This window comes from Canis lupus, chromosome 4, assembly GCF_011100685.1.
Source record: "Canis lupus familiaris isolate Mischka breed German Shepherd chromosome 4, alternate assembly UU_Cfam_GSD_1.0, whole genome shotgun sequence".
In the NCBI taxonomy this organism is placed as follows: Eukaryota; Metazoa; Chordata; class Mammalia; order Carnivora; family Canidae; genus Canis; species Canis lupus.
This window is the reverse complement of record NC_049225.1, coordinates 49663278-49681844: the sequence shown is the minus strand read 5'-3', so window position 1 is coordinate 49681844 and position 18567 is coordinate 49663278. Positions and strand designations below refer to the sequence as shown.

The following is an 18567-nucleotide window of genomic DNA, read 5'->3' as shown; positions in this document are numbered from 1 at the left end:
ATGATTTCACTCATGTATGGAATTTAAGAAGCAAAACAAACAATCATAGCAGGAAATAAGAGAGAGACAAATCAAATTGTTTAGAGAACAAATTGATGGTTACTGGAGGGGATGTGATCAGGGTGTGGGTTAAATGGGTGATGGGTATTAAGAAGGGAACTTGCTGTGATGAGCACAGGGTGTTGTATGTAAGTGTTGACTCAATAAATTATACACCTGGCACTAATATTACACTGCATGGGAGCTAACTAGAATTTTAATAAAAACTAAAATAAATAAACACAAAAAATTATTTACCTCCCCAGTTTGGCAGTGGAGAATTGGTAACATCTATTAAAGTAAAAAAATTCCTGCTACTGCCATGAAAGCTAAAGCTTTCAGGCTTGTGTTGAGCAATGATAGAAATTATTTTACATTACAAACTAATGCACAAGGGCCACCTATAATGGCAAAAAAGTATGGTATTGGAAATTTACTAGGTAAGTAAAAACCATTAATTCAGAAGTAAACATCTGGTCACAAAATCCTTACTCCTCCCCAAATTTGCAAAAAGTATACATGAGGTGGTCTTTCTTGTAAAGCTACAAATATCTGAAAAGTGGGGCTACAGATTTTACCTCTGAATCTTTATTCAAGTGTAGAAAAGCCCTCACCCCAATAGGCAGTTGATGAGAATTTTCAAAATAAAATCTGAAAAATGAATGCTACTCACTATGATTCATGAAAATTTCATTTAAAACCACCCATATATGTAAATATATTTTTATTTTTTAAACAGATTAATCAGAATGCTATTTTTTAATAATTTATGTCTTGAAACCACTCAAATGCCTATCAGTTGCAGAATAGATAAAAAAAAAGCAGCAGAATATTCATTCAATAGCATATTCTACACTACAAAATTTACAACAATCAAATAAACTACAAATAACAACATGATTGAATCCACATCTATAATGTAGAGTAAAATGCCAAACTCAAAACAAGAAAATTTTAAGTTCCATTTACATAAATTCAAAAAGAATCAAAACTAATCTACGGTGATGAAGGAGAATTCTTACAGGGATGGGGGAGGAGAGGATTCCTGAGCACAAGAGATGCTTCTGGGAACTGATAATACCATTTCCAGATCTATATTCCAGGTACATAGGTAGGTCATAATTTTTCTATAATTTGTGAAAATTATTTAATCAGTATCCTTTTCAGTATATATATTTATTTAAAAATACTCAAAAATACTTAAAGGGATATAACTACATATATACATTTTCTATATTTATATCTCTATAAATGTTATTAATCTGCCATAAAAATAAAATCTAACTGTTGGTTGTTAAGCCAGGGGCACAATATAAAGAATCTTGATAAAAAAATCAAACCAATTTCTAACTCTATTTTTTGAAACTAACCAGCATTGTGACCTCAAGGAAAAGAGAGCAGGCTCAAAATATTCTCATGAGAAATCTGGACCACATTAATTCCGGTTTACCTTTTATAACTTATATAAGGTATGAGTCGAATTTCACATAAACATCCCAAGTACAAACAATGCCTTTGAAAAAAAACAAAAGGTTTGCTTAAGGTTTAACAGTTGGAAAATATTCTGTAAGATATATGAACAGAATAATCCAGTTGTTGTGGAAAATATATGTATATCCAAAGACATAAGTAGCCTTTATGTCCTAATTTAAGAGAATCATGGGGGTGCCTGGGTGGCTCAGCTGGTTAAGTCTGACTGTTAATTTTGGTTCCTGTCATGATTTCAGGGGCATAAGATCAAACCTTGCCTGAGCTCTGAATTTCACACCGGGCAGGGAACCTGCTTAAGATTCTCTCTCCTTCTCCCTCTGTCCCTCCTCCCAACTCTTGCATATATGCATATGCACGTGCACTCTCTTTCTCTCTAAAAAAAAAATTAAAGAGAGAAAGAATCATGAACCCTCACCAAATAATTTTTTTTTAATTTTTAAAATTAGGGTAAAGTATACATAACCTTTACCACTTTAACCACTTTTCATTTTAAGTAATCTTTACCCCCAATGTGGGGCTTGAACTCATGACTCTGAGATCAGGAATCACATACTGACTAAGCCAACCAAGCACCACCAAATGAGGACATCCTAAATGTTGTTTTCCCTCATGTGTGCTGTATACATTTGCCAAGAGAGAATTAGGTGCATAAAAATTGCCTCTGTGACACATAACCTGAAATCACTGTTTTCTCTATTTACAGTTCTAGTGGCTGTGGGTCCATCTCCCCTGACCAGAGTCACATGGCCCTCTGGCTGTGTCTAGATTTCAGCTTCTTTGAAAGCCAGCTCCCAAAAAAGTCATCCAATAAGAATCAAGTCCTTTGCCATCCATCTGAGAAGGAACTACAAAAGTCACTCATATTTAAAGCAAATCACAACCTGCAGCCTCTCTGGGATCCTAACTCTTGGCTCCCAAAATAATTTTTTAGTATGTACCCTAGTGAATTTTAAGTCAGAAAATTATGAAGATAACTTCCAAATTTGCTATGCAGAATATATAATCATGAATGCATAGATGGATAGTTAGGTAGATGATAGATATAAGGAAAAATACTAATAAAAATCACCCTCTGAGTTTTCTAAAATCCTTAGCTGTGCATATGATTTAATAATCAGGAAAGGAATATGTTCTTAAACTAGAAAATTGCTATTGAATTAGGGACAAATGGGGCTAGGCAAGGGGCCTCGGAAGCAGGCTCACACAAATCCTAAAAATGCTGAGGTGTGAGGAAACCAGAGATAAGGGAACAAGCCAGAACACCCTGCCCTAAGGTGTGGGTGGGGAGGGTGTCTTGTTATAACAGCTACTTGTAACTGACAAAATATCATCAGACTCCAAAAAGGAAGTAAGCCATTAAAGATGTTATCTCTAGTCCTTACTCAAGGGTGATATCAGTGGATATGTTAAAGGGATCTAGGTTCCTGATTAGGCTCTCAATAAAAGACCAACCCTGCAAAGCTCTCAGTGGCAACCCTGTTGGGACCCCATCACTCCTGAGAGCTTTCTCTGTATCTTTTTTTTTTTTTTTTTTTAAAGATTTTATTTTTATTTATTCATGACAGTCACAGAGAGAGAGAGAGAGGCAGAGACACAGGCAGAGGGAGAAGCAGGCTCCATGCACCGGGAGCCCGATGTGGGATTCGATCCCGGGTCTCCAGGATCGCGCCCTGGGCCAAAGGCAGGCGCCAAACCGCTGCGCCACCCAGGGATCCCTCTGTATCTTTTCTTAATAAACTTCTATCCCTTTACTCACTCTCCCATGTCAACTCTGTGAGATAGGAACCAAGCTCTCCCATATCACTATGATAAAAATCTGGATTTTTAAAAAACATTATATGTGGTCAGGATAAGAGTTTTCTTAGAGAACAAGAAATTCTACCTAAAAAATCATCACCAGTAATGCAGAAGACAGTGGTACATAGATAATTAGCCAGAAGAAACAAAAAGCTTTTTTAAATGCTGTTTTAAAAACCATAAGTAGAGTGCATCCACTTTCTGTTGTTGTTTAAACACATTCCCATAGTCCTTTACTCAAAGCCCAAAGTTTCAGATGGTGTTTCAGAAAGCTATTTGAAGACTCTAGCTTCTTCTACACACACACCTCCCTTTTGATTCCATTTTTTGAATTATTTTTTATTTTTTAATATTTTATTTATTTATTTGAGAGAGAGAGAGAGAGAGAGCAAGCACAGGAGCAGAGCAGAGGGAGAAGCAGGCTCTCCACTGAGCAGGAGGCCCAAAGTGGGCTTCATCCCAGGACCCTGGGATCATGACCTGAGCCGAAGGCAGACATTTAACCAACTGAGCCTCCTAGGCACCGCTCCATTTTTTTTTTTGTTTTTGTTTTTAATACAGAAAATGCTATGGGAAGCACCAGTTCTGGATACTGGAGTTCTCTATACTTCTATCATTAGTGGAGCACAAGTGGCAATAGTCAATCTATGTTCCACCCTCCCACGGTGTGTTTTTTATGTTTCTGAAGTGACAGGGCCCAAAAACTGGGTCATGGTGGCCCTTATCCAATTAGTCACAGTCACTCTGCTATGAGGCTGATGAAAGGACATTGCAACATTCCACTTCCCTAATGTGGGCTGATTAAGGATGATTAAATAGTGTGTTTTTCTCTCCACAGTACCCACACAGATAACAACGTGATGTGTTTGAAGAGGATACTGTGGAAGGTACATATTGACTTTTTAAATATTATAGAATCTCACAGCTTACAAGGACCTTAAAGATCATCTACTTCATTCAGTAAGACCTTTTTATTCAATTACCCATTCACTCAAAATATTTATTAATCATTTACTGAGAGCTAGAATTAATATTCCATGCTGAAGACAGAATAGTAAATAAATCACAGAAACTTGCTTCCTTTGTAAAAAAAAATATTAAAAATATATATGTAACTTATTTACATATAAATTTATTTAATAAATATTTTTGAGTACCTACTATGTGCCAGACATTGGGAAGTATTATGTCTCTAATAGTAAACAAGGCTGTAGCAAATGCTATGGAGATCCATATTCATCACACACATCCAGTGTGTCATGTGTAATGGCCTTACCTTTAACTGTCAGCTCCTAAATTTCTTTGACTAAGGGCTTTTGGATCAGGGGAATTAATTTTGTTGTCTACACACAGGCTAAAAATGTCAGGGAATTAATCTCTACTCCTCCACTCACTTGCCCTTCCTCAGATGCCTTTAACTAGTAACTGGTGGGAGCTGGTGGTTAGGGTGATTAACCACTCTGGTTTGTCTGGGATTGAGGGATTAATCAGTGCTACTACTTAATGTTTAGGGAAACCAGGATAGTATGTGAATACACAAACTCTCTCCTAGGATGGGGTAACTCTGAGGTGCAGATTTTTCACTGACTCCCAGAGTCAGCATATTATGCTGCCACCTCAGCATATTAAATTCGACTAACCTACAGTAGTAGTGCACTTGAGTTCTTCATTAGTTATCTTCCCTTCCCTGTCTCACTTCTTTACTCTGCCTCCAGTGTTTCCAGAGATCACCTCCAAAATTAATTGTACTTGAATTCTTCCCTCAGGCTCTGCTTCTGGGGAAAACTAAGCTCAAATAATGTCATGATGCCACCATTGAAGAGACAGAAAGTGCAGTAACAGAATCAGGTAAGAATGAGTAATGATAATGCAGTGTGATGAATTCTATAAGGAAACAGCTATGCACTCTGGGAGAACCTAGAAGGATCTTAGTGGGAGGGAGAAGGCTTACAAGAAGAAGCTCCATTTAAGCTGAATTGTGAAGGATCCATTGAATGGGGGAAGAAGGATGTAGTTTTTAAGTGGGAGAAAAAAATCTTTTAAAATCGTAGAACTGAAATGAAGCACATCCTCCTGGGGATCTACAAATAGTGTCCCGTGGTTGGAGCTTATAATGAAGTGAGTAGTTTGGATGGAAGAAGCCATAAATATAAGGAGATGCTAGGTCATGAATGTCCTTGCATGTCCTCGTAAGGAGTTTATCCTGAGGGCAATGGAATGGCATTGACAGCCTTTAAGTAGGCAAGGAAATGACATGACCGGATTTGACTTCAGAAAATCATTCAGACTGCCTTTTAAAAAACAGATTGGAGAGGTCACAACCTGAAGCAGGGACACCAGTTAAGAAGTTGCAGCACTGATTCAGGGGAGGGCTAATTGTGTTTCTGATCAGTGGGGAGAGAGAAATAGAAGTTCTGCATTTTTAAGGTATTAAGAAAGTAGAAGTTATAAAATTTGTGATTTATTAGATATAATATATAAGTCAAAAAGTCCAGCTTCTTGCTTATGTGAATTGCTGGAGAAGTGGAAAATCATTGTGATAATAGAAAACTAAATGGAAGATTTCAGTTTAGGATCTGCTGGATTTGAGTTTTTGTGGAGAATCCCTTGCATATTTAACCTTAGATGTGGTATAAAAAATGAGTAGCAGTGTGGGATTAGATATTAAACACATCTGGATTCTAGGATTCTACGTGCACATGTTGAACAATTTATTAAATATCTTTAAGCCTCAGTTTACTCATCTTTAAATGACCTTATTTGAATCTACTTAATAAGGCTGAGATAATTCATGAAATGGGTCTAATGGAGAGCCTGACTTATAATTATTTCTCAATTATTATGACTTTCATATTTAGTAATGGTATTGCCATCCAGGTTGTGATATGCAACAGGGACTTGGATATTTAGCTTGGAGCCACAGAGAGAGAAACAGACTGGAAACAATATCTTAAGTTGTTAGAAAATAGTACATTAAAATCAGGGACTGGATGGGATTATCGAGGGGAGATTTAGAATAAAAAAGAAAAAAAGTGGATATAAATATGAGGAAAACAAAAGAAAATTCCAATAAAAATCCTCAGAGGCACCTAGCAAGAAAGACACAGTATCACAGCACCCACCTCCTCTGAAATAGAGTGCAAAGCAAGGAGAGGTTAATGAACAGATCAAGTTCTGCACAAAGTTTAACTAAAACTGGGATTGGGAAGTTTCCGTTGAATTTAGTAGCAAAGAAGTCAATGGTGATTTTATCTACAACAGTTTCAGCTGAGCGGTGGTGGCAGAAGTCAGATTGTAGTTGTCTAAAGCACAAATAGAAGGTGAAAGAATGGAGACAGCAATTGCAGACAACTCCTTTAAGATACATGGTTGTGAATGGAAGGAGAGAGATAAGAAAATAGCTCCAGGGGGCCTAAAAGAGGTGAAGGGAAGTTTTTATCTTTTAAAGGTAAGAGAGAATTTTACATGGCTAAAAACTGTCGGAAAGGAATCATAAAGAAAAAGTTGGAAGACAAAGAAAATTGTGTCACTAATGATCCAGACTCTTAATGAGATTAAATGCGATGAGATCCTGTGTATAGGTGAAGGAAAAACATCTTTAAGATCGTGACCAAAGAAGGGGCAAAATTGGTGCAGATGTGTTGAGATGTGAAGGTGATCCGTCTGAAGACTAAAATGTAACCGATGGACCGTAAGTAAGGTCTAGGAAGGTGAAGGGGTAAATACTAATGAAGATAGTTATAGTGGAAAGTTACAGATTACATCTAAATTATACAGATTACCAGATACCAGTTCAGATCTGTAGAATCAGAATCTTTGAACATTGGGCCCAAGATTATATGCTTAACAACCTCCAAGTAACTTGTATGAAAAAGAAAATTCAATTTCTGAAGGAATTGAGAAGCAGCTAATATGGGAGAGCTTGGTTCTTATCTCATGGAGTCAAAGAATGAATCTCGTGGACACAGGAGAGTGAGTAAAGTGATAAAAGTTTATTAAGCAAAGGTACAGAGAAAGCTCTTAAAAGTGAGAGGGATCCTGACAGAGTTGTCACTGAGGGCTTTTTGGCTGGCTTTTTATTCGGAACCTAACCAGAGAACTCAAGGCCTTGAGATTTCTTTGTGCATCTCAAGTGATTGACAGAGGCTGTTTTGAGGTCTGGTAATTATCTGGGATTGTTTGATAACTACTGAAGGGAGATACTTCCTAACACTTTGGGGCTAGGGAGCCTAATTTATTTTCTTCTTTGGTTTTACTGTCTTATCTCTGTTTCCTTGGGATGGGTAGGAGCCTGACTCTGGACCATTTGGTGTCCTTGGGATTTATGGGAGCCCAAAAATTTATGGGAGCCCGACTCTGGTCCTTTCCCTTATCTTTCCCTGCCTAGCCCCATCTGCCCCTAATTCATTCTTACATCACAGTGACCTAACTGGCATTAAAGAATAAGTTACACACACACACACACACACACACACACACACACGCATGCACATACACACACAGTCTTTATAAAGGCATTGATCCCATTCATAAGGGCTCCATCCTCATGACCTAGTCACCTCCCAAATTTCCCACTTATAATTACCATCACATTTGGGATTAGGTTTCAACATAGGAACTTTGGAGGGACACAAACATCAGAGGTAGCAGTCAGTCATCTGCCCCTCAGCTAGAATTACAAGGGTGAAATTACAACAAAGTCCTCCTTTTTTGCTCTATAAGTAGCTTTGAGATATTTAAATTGTTCTCAGTCTTTTATAAGGGCTCTGCTAGTCATTGGATATTTGTTATATGATGTTAGTTTGCAAACAAGGAAGTTCTACACCAGAGATTATTGGTGCAGAAGTCAATGGACACCCTAGAATATTAATGAATAGATTTCAGGGATTTTATAAATCCTCTGAATTTACGAGTATTTTTTTTTCCAACTCAAATAAATCAAAGAACCTACATGCCGTGTATATAATCTGAAAGAAATGCTGGGTAGTTATGTTCATCCTATGCTTATTCTTAGTTTTCTTATCTACTAACATTTGTCTCCAAAGGGGCTACATCAATTTAGGCTCCTGCTAGAAAGAATATGAGAAAATAACGTTTATCTTACTCCTGCTGATGCATATACCATTTAGACTTTTAATGCTGTTTTCTAATCTTCTAAGTGTGAAATTGTGCTGCTTTGTTTAAAATTACATTTTTCTTTATGTTCATCGGGTTCAATATCTCTCCTTACCTATGTGATCACTCAACTTTTTTTGTGAATTGACTATTCAGATCCTCTGCATATTTTTCATCCTTTAGCTCTTTCATTCTTTTTATTTTCTTTTTCTTTTTCAGTCTTATCCTTTTGGAGGTGTTTATCTTGTGGTGAGTATATTTAGCCTTTGTTGCAGATGCACAGATGTTGTATTTACCTTTTCTCAGTCTACTCACTGGTTTTTAAACTTTATGATTTCTAAGGCATACAGAAGTTTTTCTTTTTTTTTTTAAGATTTTATTTATTTATTCATTAGAGACACACACACACAGAGGCAGAGACATAGGCAGAGGGAGAAGCAGGCTCCCTGCAAGGAGCCTGATGTGGGACTTGATCCCTGACCCCAGGATCTTGCCCTGAGCCAAAGGTAGCCAACCAACCGCTGAGCCACTCAGGCGTCCCCATACAGAGGTTTTTAATTCACAGGAGTTGTTTATGTACTTTTCCTTCAAAAAGCCTTCTTTAAACAATAGCCAAAAAACATATTTGTATATCTTATTATAATAGTTTTATACTTTTATTTGTTTTTACATTAATTATTCTAGTTAGAATTTATCTTTATATGATTTAAAGTAAGACCTAAGTTATTTCATATGCTTAAATTTAACCTAACAAAAAAATTCACTAATCAATTATTTAACACACAATAGTACTGCTACTTCTGTCATAAAATAAATTTATCTATCATCTATCACCTATCTATGTGTCATCTATCTATCTATCTATCTATCCATCTATCCATCTATCTTCTATCTAATCTTTCCAGAAATCTCTATTCTGATCCATTTATTACAGTACTGCAACATAATATAATGTCCACACAAATTTATAAAGGGCATTATATATAATATATGCACTGCTGCATTTTTATTTATATAAGATTGAAAACAAGTGTTAAAGAGACTGATTATTATAGGTAAGGTACATCCATGTAATAGACTACCATGCAGCAGCTGAAATAATAATGTGGATCTAAGTTTATTGATATCAAAAAAATCCATAATATATTGCTAAGTAAAAAAAGCACATTGCAAAATTATATAGACTTCTTTAGATTTAGTCACCAAGTTGCATTTGGCATTTGTATTCCATACGTTAAAAAAGCATACACAAAAGTCCCATGTATACACAGATACATAATAAATGTAAATTTTAAAATATGGAAGGGTTTACACTAAATTCTTGAGAATGCTGATCAGCACTACATGTCATCCTTGAGGTATGAGGAAGAAAGAGAGGAAGGGAAAATGAGAGAGAGGAAAAAACGAAAGAGGGAGGGAAAATGGGAGGACTGGTAAGTGGGTACAAAAGAGGAGGTACAGTGAGAAGAGGAATGCTCATTTTGTTCTTTTTACTGGTACGTACGCTTTTAATATTATACAACAAGCACAATTTATTTGTACCATCAGTAAAACAGGAATGATTTATATAATTTGATGGGTATGTATCAATTTCCATAATCATTCTCATAGCCATAACTATCTATTATCAAGTAAAAACCAAAAAAATATGAGTTCTTCTCCTCTCACGTTAATAAAATACATTCTGATGCACCGACTACATTAATTTTGGAGAACTGTGCTGAAAAGCAAGGGAGATATTATTTTTCTGATGTGGTCAGAATATCCTCTTTGATGAGGTGACATCTGAGTAAAAACTTAAATTGAGTGGGAGTGAGGGTCTTGCAATAAATCCATGGAAAGAATATTAGAGGCAGAGGGAACAGAAAGAACATGGCCTATGACTGAGGCTACTCCAGGAGCAGTATGGCTGGAGACAATATGCCAGATAGTGGGGCAACCATGAATTAGATGAAGAAGGGACTGAAAACTGTTATGACTTTGGACCTTAATCTTTTCTTGACACATTTGGACAAGTGTGATGGGATGGGAAAAACAGAAATAAACAAAGAAATAAGCAAATAAATAAACAAATAAATGAACAAAAAAATTAAGACACTGGTAGGATATTCAAAAGGGATAAAATAGGAGACTAAAATATGTGAACAAGTAACTCAGAGGCAGGTTCTTGGAGTCATCAATTTTGATTGGAGGCCTATAAAAGACCAGCCACTCCAGAGAAACAGCCTTTGGTTTGCACCCTCATTTTCTCACTCTTGTGATTATAAGGATTTCAAAATTCTGTCTAGCCTTCTTTTGTTTCTCTACCTAAGCTTTCTTTAGTTTACTGCTTATTATTCTGTGACCACCTATTAAATCTAGGGCATTTCTACCCTCAAACATGATAGATTGCTCTTTTGACAAAAGCTGCCCAATCATTGGTAACTGCAATATCCATTTTGTAAATAAGGAAATGAGAGACTCAGAGGGGGAAAATTGGCATGTCTAATTTGGATCATTCAGGGACTTATATATTTTCCACACAATGTCCCAAGCAGCTAGAAAAAACAGCCCATCCTGTGACATGACTTTAAGCAGGGATCTTGGTTCCTATTCAGACCGAGGACTTCTCTGTTATTACTGAGTCATTTGTTACTTCTAAACTCCTAGATTAAAATGATGGATAACTCTGGTCCCCATTCCCCTCTTGCTGCTTAGGTGTTGTTTACTCTATTTCCTATAGGTTTTTCTTTTCCTTTTTTAATTCCAACTTTGTCTCCAGAACAATTTGATTTATGTTATCCAGAATTTCAAGATGTTTATAGCTATGATCAAGTCAGAATTATAAGTCAACAGGTTTCTACAATTGAGGAATACTATGTCCTCACACATAAGGGACATAAAAATCTAGGTTCATTTGCATAATGTTTGTTAATTGTTATAATGTCAAAATCAAATTGTAAATAAACATGCAAGGACAATGCAGGCTTTTTTGTTTGTTTTTAAACTAGTGCTACAAAGACCAATTATCTTATTGTGTTTGTGTAATACTGTTATGGAATCCTTTTTCTCAATTTGTCTTTATAATAGAGAATCTCATCAAAATTCTTGAGAATATGTGAATTTTTCCTAGCATATATATCTATTTATTATTTGCTGGTTTTGAGCTAACAGTCCTCAATTTTTTGCATCGAACCATTGGCCCATGTTTTCAGTTGAAAAGATAGTTTTAAGTTATTGTACTTTAATTTTTTTTTTGTACTTTAATTTTGATATTAAGATCACAAAAGATAGAACTTTTAGTAATGTTTCCATGTAATTTCATGTTGAAAACTATTTACGGTCTTTCTCCTTCTAATATGTACATTAATATAATTTACATTTTTTATATTTGCTTTTTATCCCATAATTCATATATCCATCACTGTCTTAATCCATACTCATTGTCAGGGGTAAAATTTCTAAACAAGGAAATGCATAAATTGTAAGTGTGCCATTTTATGACAAATGCATACACTTGTGTAATTAAAACCAACTTCAAGAGATATAATATTATCACCCCTAGAGAGTTCCCTCATGTTCCTGCCCAAGGAATTCTATCCATCATCTCCACAGAGACAATCACTTTTGTGACTTTTTTCACCATAGTTGAGTTTTACCTGTACTAGAATATTATGTAAAAGGAAATACACCATGTGTATTATTTTGTGTAAGGTTTCTTTCACTTGGATAATGTTTTTAAGATTCATCCATGTTATTGCATACATTAGTTGCTCCTTTATATTTGAGTAGTATCTTCTTGTAAAAATATATCCTTTTATCTATTCTTTGATAAGAATAAAAACTGAGTAAAAAATTAACTTTTTTCTAGTTTAAGGCTACTACAAATAAAGTTCATATAAACACTGTTTTTCAAGTCACTTGTAGGTATATGCTTTCATACACTTTGGGTATATATCTACTGATGGAATTGCTAGATCATCGAGTAGATATGTGTTTGATTTTATTAAAAACCATCAAAACTTTTTCCAAATATGTTATAATACTTAATAGCTCCATAAAAAATGTATAAGGATTCTTCTTTTTTCATATCCATGAAACATTTGTTGATCATTTCTTTTAATTTTAGTCATTCCAGGGACACCTGGGTGGCTCAGTGGTTGTGCATCTGCCTCTGGCCCAGGATGTGAACCCAGGATCTGGGATCGAGTCACACAACGGGCTCCTTGCAGGGAGCCTGCTTCTCCCTCAGTCTGTGTCTCTGCCTCTCTGTCTCTCTCTGAATAAATAAATAATTAAAAAAATTAGTAATTCCAGTGAATGTATCTTCTTGTGGCTCCTTTGTTTATTTTTCCAAAACTATTTGAATGGAATTGGAGCTTCCAGGAATATATGGCACAATTACTTTGAGATTTTGCATACTACCTGCAAGAAACCACCTAGTTCAGAAGACTATGCCAGTTTGGAAGTAGAGCACCAAGAGTTAACTTCCTTGAAGAAAACTGTGTTCATTTAAGCCCCAGTAATGCAACACCAGATGGCTTAATCAAATTGATTGATTAGATGTAATGTCATTGAGAAAAGCAATTTCAGAGAAGAGTTCAAGAAATCAAGGCACATTTTGATTTGCCAGATTGCAATGTTCTTGGTTTTTAATTTAACCATATATCCAATAATTTTGTATATCTCTGTTACAAATAAACCGAAGTGTATTAACTAAATTAGAGAAAAAATATAAACATATTACAACTCCTGTATTTTTCCTGCTTACCTGTTTTTTTCACTAGCTTTTTAAAGCTATAAAGCATGAAACAAACAGTTGACCTTCTAACATGGGTTTGAACTGTGTGTGTCCACTTGTCTGTGGATTTTTAAAATAAATACAGTAGATTACTGTATTTACTCTTATGATTTTTTAATAATATTTTCTCTAGCTTACTTTACTGTAAGAATTTAACATATATATAAAAATATAATATGTAAGGATATATAATACATATAGCATAGAAAATACATGTTAACTATTTATGTTATTGTTAAGACTTTTGGTCAATAACAGGTTATTAGTAGTTAAATTTGGGGATATTAAAAAGTTATGCATGGATTTTTTTTATTTATTTATTTATTTTTTTTTTTACTGCATGGTGCTGGGGGTTTCCTGCAATTGAGTCAGTGTTCCTAACTTCTGTGCTGTTCAAAGGTGAACTATATTGCCTGGCATTATAAACTATATGATAATAGGTGATCCACTGAGTAAAATTTGTAAGAATTACCAAATTGCTTCTTGTAAAATCACAAGCTTATTTTTTAAATGGATTGTAAATTTCTTCACTTACTTCAACTATCCTGCACCTTAGTATGCGTCTTGCACTATTAATACATGACTTCTAAAGAGATAACTGTTAAAAAACATTGTATAATTTAGCAGCTTATGATACTTTTCCCAGGAGTGTTAAGAAGGAGGTATAAGTTACCCTGATAACAAAACCAGATAAAGACACCACAAAAAAAGAGAAAAAGAGAGAGACAGGCAGAGAACTATAGGCCAATATCTTTGATGAACACAGATGTAGAAATCCTCAACAAAATTCTAGCAAACAGAATCCAACAATACATTAAAGAAAAAATCATTCACCATGATCAAGTGGGATTTATTCCTGGGATGCAAGCATGGTTCAATATTCACAAATCATTAACATGATACATCAATAAGAGAAAGGATTAAAAACTATATGATCATTTCAGTAGACAGAAAAAGCATTTGATGAAGTTCAGTATACATCGATGATAAAAACCCTCAACAAAGTAGGTTTGTTTTCTAATTTTTATTTTACATTTTTAAAGATTTTACTTATTTATTCATGAGAGACAGAGAGAGGAAGAGACATAGAGGGAGAAGCAGGCTCCCTGTGGCAAGTCTGATGTGGGTGAGACTCAATCCCAAGACCCTGGGACTACTACCTGAACCAAAGGCAGATGCTCAACCACTGAGCCACCCAGGTATCCCAACAAAGTAAGTTTAGAGGCAACATACCTCAACATAGTAAAGGCTATTTATGAAAAACTCACAGTGAACATCATACTCAACAGCAAAAATCTTAGAACTTTACCCCTAAGGTCTGGAATCAGACAAGGATGTCTACTCTCTCACCACTTTTGTTCAACATAATAAATCCTAGCCAAAGCAATTAGACAACAGAAATAAATAAAAGTCATCCAAATTGGCAACGAAGAAATAAAACTTTCAGTATTTGCAGATGACATGACACTCTGTATAGAAAACCCTAAAGACTTCAGTAAAGAACAGCTAGAACTGATAAAGGACTCACTAAAGTTACAAGATACAAAATCAATGTGCAGAAATCTGTTGCATTTCCTTCCACTAATAATAAACATCAGAAAGAGAAATTAAGGAAATAATCCCATTTCCAATTCACTAAGAAGATACCTAGGAATAAATCTAACCAAAGTGGAGAAAAACCTGTACTCTGGAAACTATAAAACATTGATGAAAGAAATTAAAGATGATATAAATAAATGGGAAGACATTCCATGCTCATGAATTAGAACAAATACTGTTAAAATGTCTATACTGCCCAATGGAATCTACACATTTAATGCAATCCCTATCAAAATACCAGCAGCATTTTTCACAGAACTAGGACAAAAAATCCTCAAATTTATACAGAACCACAAAAGATCTTGAATTGCCAAAGCAATTTTTAAAAAGAGCAAAGCTGTAGATATCTCAATTCTAGACTTCAAGTTATACTACAAAGCTGTAGTAATTAAAGCCGTATTGACACAAAAATATACACACAGAACAATGGAACAGAATAGAAAATCCAGAAATAAGCCCACAACTATATGGTCAATTAATTTTCAAAGCAGAAAAGAATACCCAATGGGAAAAACACAGTCTCTTTAACAAATGGTGTTGGGAAAACTGGCCAGCTAATGCAAAAGAATTAAACTGGACCACGTCCATATACCATACACAAAAGTAAATTCAAACTGGATGCAAGACCTAAATTTGAGACAGGAAACCATCAAATTCTTGGAAGAGAACGCAGGCAATCATGTCTTTGACATCAGCCATAGCAACATTTTTCTAGATATGTCTCCTAGGGCAAAGGAAATAAAAGCAAAAATAAACTATTGGGATTACAACAAAATAAAATCTGTACAAGAAAAGGAAGTAATCAACAAAACTAAAAGACAATCTCCTAAATGGGAGAAGATATTTGCAACTGACATATCAGATAAAGGATTCATATCCAAAATATATAAAGAACTTATACAAATCAACACCCCAAACCCAAATAATCCAATTAAAAATGGGCAGAAGACATGAACAGATATTTCTCCAAAGAAGACATCCAGATGGCCAACAGATGCGAAAAGATGCTCAACATCACTTATCATCAGGAAAATGCAAATCAAAACTACAAAGAGATATCACTTCACACCTGTCAAAATAGCTAACATCAAAAACAAAGGAAACAAGTGTTGACAAGGATGTGGAAAAAAAAAGAACCCTCTTGCATTACTGGGGAGAATGCAAACTAATGCAACCACTGTGGAAAACATATGGAAGTTCCTCAAAAAAGTTAAAAATAGAACTACCCTAGCATCTAGTAATCACACTACTGGGTATTTACCCACAAAATATACTTATTTCTCCTTCATTTCATTCTAGTGCTTTTCTTAACAAGAGAGTTTTTCATGAAGACTCTTAATTAAATCAATGGCAAAACAGTAGAATACATACATAATTTCCATTTAATGAAAGGCCAAAATCAACCACTATAGTAAGTCTTTACAAATGATGGATATGGAAACATAACTTGGAAATTTGCCTATTATTCTTACTTTGCTTCTATTGTGTGGCATTAAAATAGAACTAGCAATAGTCTATAATTGTTGTACTGTTAATTTTTTCAGTTAACTTTTTAATAAATTTTCAGTTTCCTTTGTCGATTTCTTTGTAATTTATTTTTAGGAGAATATTATCTGACAGCCAAAAGATCTTGCATGGGTCCATGCCACTTTGTATTAAGAAACAGAACTTTTTAGCCATGTGTTAATCTCTTCTGACTTCCCATTTTCCTTCTCAATAACTTTTCAAAAAAAGTATTGTCCCATTTTATAAATAAAACATGCAAGATGTTCTGATTATCTTACAGAGATGAGATAGACCCCCCCACACACCCCATCCAGAATTTGCTATGGATATTGAAGGTGATAATTTTACACATGTACCATGATGGCCTGAAAAGGTTTATTACACATAATGAGTCTTTCTGGAGGAGAACAGGAATAGATTCCCAACTGGTCCAAAAATGAGAGTAGGGAAAGAATGACTTAATGGTGGCTAGTGGGTGAGGCTGGGGGATGTGGGTTAAGATGCATAGGCCAAGTATTGTATGATTCTAACTCTCTCTGGCCCCAAATGAGGGAGCCTATCCTTTACCATCACATTTCCCAAATGTGGTGCCAAAAGACAAGTGGCTTAAAAGCTCTCAGCAGTCATGCATCAAAAATGGAGTTAGACTCTTTCTTACACACAAAAAAATTCCCTATATTTGGCAGAGCACAATGTATATAATGAATGCCATGATATTATGCTAAGTGTGTGAGTGGGTATTAATTCTAAGGTTGAAAGGTCTAAAAATAATAACTTAAATGCCAGAGAAAGATAGTGTTTGCACATAAGATATGTCAGGCTACAGATATTCAGAATCACCTTCCTATCTCTTCATGAGACCTATTTCCAGAGCACCCATATGCCAAATGAATGTGAAGACTATTCAGTAGGACATAATTCTAAGTTAAGAAGCTAATTTTTTAATAGCTTTTGTTTCGCTTTTCCATGACTCAGACAACTGGCTAGATCTTAATGGAACATCAGATTCCATGGGTGCATTTTTATATGGTAGAGTATATATTGTTATGCTGTTATCATTATTGTTGCCAACCCACATATAGAACCCTGACTTCATTTATAGTCATATTTTCTTACACAGAAGGGATTGTGGCCATCAGCCCAACTCTCAAACACACTTCTTAGGTACACAAAGATGAACAAAAATCATTATTTATGGATCGTTATAACAGTAATCTTACAGAACTCAGTTGTGAAGAGAAACTCACACATTTATTTCAAGTAGCCTCCTCATTTGACAAATTGGAGAAATAGGATAGAATTTTATTCAAACCAGCAAGTTACAGAAAACAGAAAAGCAGGAGAAATATTGCAACTCCACTATCTATACAAACTTGGAGAAGGTCAGAGTCAGCTAAATCTAATGATGTTTTTTCTAGAGTTTGGGTAGACCCACTGAGAATGTTTCAGTAACATGAAAGTTAATTATCAATTTTTCACATATCGAAAGTTATCTTACTTCATAGGATTGATATATGCTAGAATTTAAAAATATAACTTCCATGTTGTACTTGGTACATTGTCTGGAACTTAGAAAATATTCTTTTGCTTCTGCCAATACTTCCAATACTATGACTAAGTAATACTATTACTAAATCTAACATTATTAGGTAGACTGTATTTTAAATTTAAAATAAAAATTACATTGGTACACTATTCCTAACTAAACTATAGGTCTTACTAGAATTCCATAAATTTCTTCACTAATGTCCTTTTCTGTAACTGCATTAGCCTGGAATTGATACAAATCACTTCTCAGAGCCAGAACTCATTATACAATTCTAACCAAATGCAAGGAGGACTAGAACATGAGGAAAGGACATGAATATTTTGTGAGAACAAATGACTTCTGCTTATCATTTTCTTTAGATAGTTATGTGACCAAATAAAATTCACCTCTCCAAGATTTCTAGGCACGACTTTGAGCCAAAGAACTTTGACTCTAACAACTTGTGTGAAGTGGGAGTTGCCACACCTAGGGAATCGTTTATTTTCCCTCTTCTTATCTATTGAGAGTCTCAACAGAGTTTGTGACTTTTTGAAAAAGCTGATGGTCAAAGTCCATTTATATCATTTTCCCCCTCATCAGTTCTCTAACTCACTATGAGGTACAAGTTTCTGCTCCCATATCTCTTTTTTTTGTTTGTTTGTTTTTTTGCTCTCATATCTCTTAAAAATAGTATGGAGTCACCTAATTGCAG

The 18567-nt window shown here is 35.0% G+C and overlaps 1 long non-coding RNA gene across 1 annotated transcript; it reads left to right on the top strand.

Annotated features, from left to right (window-relative positions):
* The first annotated feature begins 4159 nt into the window (after window positions 1-4159).
* LOC119871414 lies at window positions 4160-8691 on the top strand. The gene is made up of 3 exons (XR_005357620.1): window positions 4160-4214; window positions 5094-5175; window positions 8662-8691. It is a non-coding gene; the product is annotated as an uncharacterized LOC119871414 (long non-coding RNA).
* Window positions 8692-18567: the final 9876 nt, after the last annotated feature.